The 8124-nt window shown below is 42.5% G+C and overlaps 1 long non-coding RNA gene across 1 annotated transcript in view; it reads right to left on the reverse strand.

Annotated features, from left to right (window-relative positions):
- Positions 1-7886, reverse strand: part of LOC109264818 (uncharacterized) — a 9998-nt gene extending 2112 nt beyond the window's left edge. The window contains exons 1-3 of the long non-coding RNA XR_002078878.2: positions 7599-7886; positions 5963-6051; positions 1-23 (exon numbers count right to left, since the gene is read on the reverse strand). The exon at positions 1-23 is cut by the window's left edge and continues 2112 nt beyond it. This is a non-coding gene — a long non-coding RNA (uncharacterized LOC109264818). The remainder of the gene's footprint in view (positions 24-5962; positions 6052-7598) is intronic.
- Between the last annotated feature and the right edge of the window lie 238 nt (positions 7887-8124).

Below are 8124 nucleotides of genomic sequence, written 5' to 3' on the forward strand. Positions count from 1 at the left end.
GTTCTGGAGAAAGGCAAGGTGTCCTGAAATAGAAGCAGAGGAGTTCCTGTCTACCAGCTGGACAAGGCCATGGGAGACCTGAGCGGGGGTGGGGGTGGGCCTGCTAGCTGTGCTCGAGAAATGAGACAATGTCCCAGTTTACACATGCCTACTTTCTCACACAAAGAATCTAGCCCTGGGCAGATTCTGGTCCTAGAATGAAATTCTCTGGGACTTGGTGTCCCGATCGTCAAAATGAATATAATAACAATAGTTGATGCATAAGCTTATCATAAGAAGTGGTTGGACAATTTCTATCCAAGGGCTGTGAAAATTATCAAGGACAAACAGCAGTTGTAATTCACCCAGGAGATTCAACCAGTGTTGAGAGGTCATTTATCAGAACACTAGGGAGAACAGTGTGCATCTGGAGCTTCCCAAGTACGAAGTCCTGGGGAGTCAGAGGCACTGGCAGGAGGGTCTCCTCCCTCTAGAAAGATCTGCACACCCCAGGTGGTCTGCACACACCAGGCACTGCAATGGAAGAGCCCTCAAGGTCTTGTGTGTTCTCGTCAGACACTTTACTCATTTTGATTCAACAGAGACTGTGATGGAGAAACACAGATGCTGAGACACGACCCCCCTCAGGATTGTTTCTGTGTCTGCTATCTTAACAACTACCACACTGGGTGGCTCACACGACAGAAATGTACAGTTCTATCAGCTGTGGAGGCCAGAGGACTGGGATGAAGGTCCCGGCAGGGTGGTTCCTTTCGAAGGTGTGAGAGACACCCTCTCCTTGGTGTGTAGACCGCCGTCTTCCCCAGCATCCTAACACTGTCTTCCCTCTTTCCATGTCCCTGCCTTCAAGTCTTCTTCCCCTGAGGACACCAGTCATGCTAGATTAGAATCCACGCCAGTGGGTTCTCACTTTAACTTGATTACGTCTGCAAATCATTACCTCCAAATAAGGTCACATTCTGAGGTGCTGGGGGTTCAGACACCAACATATGGATTTGGGCGGACACAATTCAGCCCATGACAGGAATGCAAACCCAAGGGTGGGAGACAGAGGCAGGTGGAGGGAAGCCAGGAACTGTGGGGGCTCAGAGCAGCTGAGATAGGCTGGCATTCCTAGAGGAGACGGTGTTTGAGCTGACAGCAAAGGAAAGGCGCACACGGTTAGCTGGTTAGTGCCCAGCAGGGGGAGTGTGTGTAAGTCTCAAAGGTACAAAATGGCTGAAATATGGGAGAAACCAGCCATGCAGACAGGGGCGAAGGTGGGCCAGCCCCCTTGCATCTACACGCCCCTACCCACTCCACACAAACTCTGACAACTGCTGGAGTTCACGTGAACGAAGGAGACGCCATCCAGATGCTGAGTCACCTGGCACTGCTTTGAGACAGCAGGAGAGACACAGGGGCAAACGGATACCGTATATTCAAGGGGTGATCCATGAGGGCCGGTATCAGTTGGAAATGCTCGGGTAGAGGGGTAAGAAAGAGGACCAAGAATGAGTCCCATGTTGGAAAGATGCAGTGTGAGGTTCAGGATGTGGTGAAGATGATGGCCATGGTTGGGCCAAGTCAATGGCCAGACGCCTGGGGACACCACGGCAGGATGATGTGGAGTGAGGTTGGGTGGCAATGTAGAAAGGGCATCACCAGGAGTTGAAAGTTACTGAAAGCTTGGGCTTGATGAGACCACAGGAGACTTAATTTGTTATTCACTCATTCTCTTATTTGCTCAGTTAATATTTTTTATTCTTTCTAATTTTTTAATGTTTATTTATTTTTGAGAGACAGAGAGACAGAGACAAAACATGAGCAGAGGAGAGGCAGAGAGAGGGAGACACAGAATCTGAGGCAGGCTCTAGGCTCTGAGCTGTCAGCACAGAGCCCGACGTGGGGCTCGAACCCACGAACCATGAGATCATGACCTGAGCTGAAGTCGGATGCTCAACCGACAGAGCCACCCAGGTGCCCCTGCTCAGTTAGTATTTAAAGAGAATCTATTTCCTAGAGGAGACAGTGGGGAGACCTGGCCTGGCCTCACATGGCATGGAGACTGGCTGGAAAGCCCAGGTTCGAGGATGCCCTTGGAAAGCACTTTGGCATCAGAGATGGCCACTGTAGGTGTACAGCTGTGAGGGGAAGAAGGCTCCCACCAGCTGTCCTTCAAGACCAAAACATCCAGAAAAGTGGAAATGTCCGTCCAGTATAGAAGAGATCTATTACCTGTGATCAGCTCAAAGTCAGAATGCTCTCTAGCAGCATCCAACCAAACACCAATGTGGATGGATCTCAAGGACATTATGCAACATCAGAAAGCATATATTCGGTGTGGTTCTATTTATATGAAGTTTTAGAATGCACAAAACTAGACACACACTGGGTAGGAGCACTATAAATAACGTAGTAAAACAAAATGAAACACAAAGGGGGTACTATGGAATTCAGGGTGGCAGTCATCTCAGGGGTGGGGGAAGGAAGAGCCCTGCACCTGCACACAGAGGGGCTCCCGGACTTAATCTGGGGGTGGTTCACAGACAGGCAACATACTATAATTATGTCATGCACATAGATGTTAAATATTCTTTTGTATCAATTCAATATTTAAATTGAAAACCAAGTTGGTAAATATTCCCACAAATGCCTATCTAATGACACACTCCGATGGGAGCTAGAAAGGAAAAGAATAGGGTGTGAAATAATGACAAGGTGCCCCCTTCCATCAAGACACAAGGAAGTCCTCTAACGAGGTCACATGGAGCCCGAGAGCTGAAGGAGAAAAGGAGCCAACCCTGAGAAGGGAGAAGGAAGGCACATCCAAGGGAGAGGGGACAGTACAGACCAAGTCCCTGGAGGATGTGGAGGAGGCCATGTCAACACTGAGATTTTATTCTAGGATATGGGAAGCCCCTGGCAGACTTTAAATAGGATGACATATGACCCCAACTCACAATTCTGCAAGGCATACACAGTCAGGTAGAGAAGCAAAACAAACTGGTTTCACTATAGAAAATCCAAGTATGAGCAAAGCAGTATTTTTGACTGGCTCCAGGAACATGTGCGTTAGCATCCCACATACAAATGCTAGTAGACAACAGGGGGTGGGGAAATCCCCTCTACCACGGTCTCAACAAGAATGGCACAAACACTGGTTTAGCAAGCATTAAATTGTGATCACCTTGCCAATACTCATCAAGGTAGATGCCAAACTATGGTGGGCACATGCTCTGGCCCTTAGCCAAGAATAGTGAGGCTCACAAGATCACTCACTTGTGTCCAATGCCTGCCTCAAATCAACAAGTCCTTTGAGTAGATTCCTCAGCAATGGCTAAGCCAGGATAAAACTAGAAGATAGCGTGTCAAGAAAGAACACCTCAGATACCACTAATCCTCCTCCTCACCTTCTAGAAGGGGAAACTGAGGCCGGGAGAGGCAGTGAGATCTCCCGAGTGTGTCCTTGCAGGGTGGTGAATAGCAGAGTTTAACAGTGAAGAACAAACAAGTAATGTGGATGGGAAGCACTGGTGGCTAAGTACAGACATGGAGAACAGAGCTCTTCATGAAACTCAACATATCAACGTTGTGAACCCCAGGGGCATGGTTGTTCTGTACATGTACTGTGATCTCTACTCTAAAGCCTCCTTTGATGGCCTTTCACTCCTGGACAGCCAAGTGTCATATGCTCTGGAGTTGACAAGAAGATAAATGGGAGTTGGGGACAACTGATACCAGTTTTAGCAATTTCTTGGACCAGCAAAAAACAGGGCAGTACAGGAGACGTGAATTCAAAAGCCAACTTCTGGCTGTGACAGAACTGTTTGCATACTAACCCTCCTGATTTACAAAGGCTGATACATGCATGATAGCAGTTGTTGGAAGTTTCTGGAGAACAAGCAAGACAGCCAGGACTTTAGGGGCCAAGGTCCTGGAAGGAAGGGAAGTACTTAGAGGTGAGGGGAAGCCCCTTCCCTCTCTGGTGTGATTGCTGGGTGGCAGCACAGGACACACAGAAGGAAGCAGGGGGGTGGCTGGAGCTTGAAGAAGTCACTGAGAAACTGACCTGGAGTTTGGGTTACCAAAGCAGCCACAGTGTGAGCACAAGATCCAGAGGAAAAAGAATCACATGGGAGTGAGTCTAGAACACTGCAGTTTCTTTCAAGACATTTTCCAAAGCCTAAGATGCACAGCTCTGGGTGAAAACTCAAGAAACCATTCAGACAGCGGCTTCTACGAGGTTAAAAAGCTGAATGGGGATTACAACAATCTCATGGAGCTGGGATGACAAAAATTGTAGTTCGGGTCCACCAGAGAGGAGGGGTTCCAGCAACAACCTAAACCTTCAGTTGAGACGCCTAGAAGTATGGGCAAACTGCAAATAGATAAGCCCTATGTAGGTCATGGTGATCTTCCTTAACTCAACTATCTGTCAAAAAATAATAATAATTTATCTCTGGAAATCATCTTCCAGGAGCTTACAGTTTTTCATATGTAATATTTCACTTTCAATAAAAAAATTACAAGCATGCCAGGAAATAGGTCCAAATGACAGAAAACTAAGAAAAAAATACAGACCACAGAAACAATGCCAAAGATGATCCAGGTATTTGAGTTATCTTATACAGAATTTAAGTAAGTATGATGAAGATGTTCAAGAAAACAGATGAAAAATTAACTTCATCAGAGAACTTGAATCTATAAAAAAATACTGTATTGGAAATATTAGAACTAAAAAAATAATAAGATAATGACTGCAGTTGAAATTTCATAGATAAACTTAAAAGTAAATTAGAAGGGCACGTGGGAGGCTCAGTTGGTTAAGTGTCTGAATCTTGATTTTGGCTCAGGTCATAATAGCACAGTCATGAGATCGAGCCTCACATCAGTCTCTGCTTAAGATTCTACCTCTCCCTCTCCCTCTGCCCCTCCCCTGTTCCTGCTCACTCTCTCTAAAATAGTAAGTAAATAAATAATAAAAGCAAATTAGATATAGCAAAAGAGAAGATTAGTAAATTGGAAGAGAGGTTATTGGAAAATATTTCAGATTGAAGCATAGAAAAAAGTGGTTGGAAATGCATGGGGAGAAAAATAATTCACATAGGACATAGTGAAAAGATCTGTCACACATGTAATTCTATTTCCAGTAGGAGATAAGACAAGGATAAAAGGGAAAGAGCAATATTTGAAGATATAACCAGTGAGAGTTTTACAAAAGTGATAAAGTACCCTAAGCAGAAAAAAACATAAGAAAATATACCTACACACATCATAGTAAAACTGGAGAGAAACAAAGACAAAAGAGGAAAGAGGTACATTGCCATCATAGAAGCAATAAGACTGAAAGGTAACTTTTCCACAGACATTATTGAAACCAGAATGTGATAGAATAATATCTTTAAAATGCTAGAAGAAAATTGCTACCAACAAAATTCCATATCTATGGTAGACATTCTTCAAAAGAAAAAGGTGTAGGAGCACCTGGGTGGCTCAGTTGGTTGAGTGTCCAACTTCTGCTCAGGTCACGATCTCGTGGTTCATGAGTTCGAGCCCCGCATTGGGCTCTCTGCTGTCAGTGCAGAGCCTGCTTGAGATCCTCTGTCTTCCTCTCTCTCTTCTATTTGCACGTGCCCTCTCTCTCTCCCTCTCCCTCTCAAAAATAAACATTTTTAAAAAGTGTATTAAAAAGTTTTCAGACAAACAAAAACAGAGAACTGATTACCAGCAGACCCTCGAGTAAACACTATAGGGAGATGTTCAGGTAGAAGGAGAATAACTCCTGGTGGAAATATGGCAATGCCAGAAGAAACTGGAAAGTGCTAACATTTAGATTAAACCTAAAGGAACATTGGGTGTTAAAAACAATTATAGAAATGGCTTTTGGGTTTTAAAAATATATGTTGAATTCAAGTTTATTATAACAATAGTACCAAAGTTGAGAGGAGTAAGTAGGACTAAAGTGTTGCAAAGTACTCACATTGTCCACGAAATGAAAAATCTTCTAATTTAAGGTAGAATTGAATAATGATATGTCAAGGATGCATGCTGTAATCTCTAGGGAAACCACTGAAGGAAAATAAAAAGTATAAATTACTAAAAAGCTAAGTGAGCCAAAAAGTAGAACAACAAGAATGATGTATCAATTCAAAAGAAAGTAATAAAGAAAAAATAATAAAGAACAAATTGCATAAGTAAAAATCCAATAGCTAGATGATACATTTAAACCTAAAATAGCAGCAATAGCATTAAATGTAAATGGACTATATTCTCTACTTAAAATGCAGACTAAAAGATTGAGTTTTAAAAAATAATTATAAGTTGAATATGAGAGAGACACCTTAACTCTAACAACATACACTAACAAAATAAAAGACTAATCAAAAGAAAGCTGTAAAGATTAAGTAAAATAAAACCAGAGAAGTTATACTAATATCAGGCAAAGTAGACTTTAGGGTAGGGAGCATTACTAGAGATAAAGGAGAATATTCCACAATGAAAAATTGGTCAATCTAAGACATCAAACCCTAAATTTGCATATAACTAAAAAATAGCCTCAAAATGTAAAGACAAAAAGTAACAGAAAACACTGGAGAAAATGACTAATGTACAATCACACTTGAAGTTTTTCTCTTACTTCTCTCTGCTGACCAACCAAGCAGATAAAAAAAAAATCAGTAATGACATAGACTATTGGCACAAAATTAATTAAATTTACCTCGTTGACACATAAGACATTACACCAACCACAGTAGAATATGGCTCCTTTCAAGTGCAGCTGGGACATTTTCAACCTAGACCATATGCTGGGCCATCAAATAATTCTTACTAAGTGTCAACCGATTGAAACCATACAGAGCATGTTTCTGAATACAGACTATACACTATATCCCACCCATCAAGAATTAGGAAATGAAAATCCAAAAGTATTCTATACACATAGCAATAGCACCAAGCAACATTATGTATCTGGGAATAATGATAGTATATCATGTATTACATTTTTCATGTACTATATTATTATGTATTCCTGTATACAGAAAACTACAAACATTACGGGGAGAAATCAAAGACACTTTAACTAAATGTAATGACAGATTGCGTTCATTGACTGAAAGCCTCAATATTGTTAAGATGTCAACTCTTTTTCTTTTTTAAGTTTTTATTTAAATTCCAGTGAGTTGACCTACAGTGTAATACTAGTTTCAGGAGTACAATATAATGATCCAACACTTCATACAACACCTGGTGCTCATCACAACAGGTGCCTTCCTTAATCCCCATCATCTGTCCCTCCTCCACCCCTCCTCTCCCCTCTGGTGCCCAGCAGTGTGTTCTCTGTAGTTCAGAGCCTGAAGATGTCACTTCTTTCCAATGAATTTTACAGAGTCCAGGCAATTGTAAACAAAACCCCCGTAACCGTTTAGGTAAAAACTGACAAGCCAGTTCTAAAATGGATAACAAAATGTGAAATGTCAAGAACAGGCAATGATCCTGAAGAAGATTAGAACTGGGTGGCCCAGTTCTATACTGTAGTTCAACAAACTGCTCCAAAACTCAGGGGCTTAGAACAACAATTACTTATTTGGGGGCAAGGCCTGATGGGAATCACTTACCTTTGCTCCCAGTGTCTGGAACCTATATGGAATGACTTGAACGTCTGAAGGATAGGGTGGATGGGGACTCTGCAGGGAGTCTCAGATCTCTGAATGTGTCCCCTCATATGGTCCCATGGGCACTGTGGCTTTATAGTGGTCGGACTTCCCATATGGATGCTCAGAGTTCCAAAAGCAAGAGACAAGGACAAGAAGTTGAAGATAACAGTTTCGAAAGCCTAGGCTCGGCTCAGAAACCAGCCCAGCGTCACTGCAGCCACTTTCTTTGGTCCAAAAGGCACCGAACCTGCCAGGACTGATGAGAGAAATGTCAAAGTTTCCACGGCATCACTAACCTGCCACACTGATGGACACATACTATCTGATTTTAAAAAAAAATTATTTTTAAGTCTAAATAAACATAAAAATAGAAGCACGGATAGATAACCAGAATAACAGAACAGAAAGCCCAGAAACAGATCCCCACCCATATGATCACATGCTTTATGACAAAGATCACCACAGCACAGTGAGAAAAATGGCCATT

This window comes from Panthera pardus, unplaced genomic scaffold, assembly GCF_024362965.1.
Source record: "Panthera pardus isolate Hobbes unplaced genomic scaffold, ASM2436296v1 HiC_scaffold_10, whole genome shotgun sequence".
Classification (NCBI taxonomy): domain Eukaryota; kingdom Metazoa; phylum Chordata; class Mammalia; order Carnivora; family Felidae; genus Panthera; species Panthera pardus.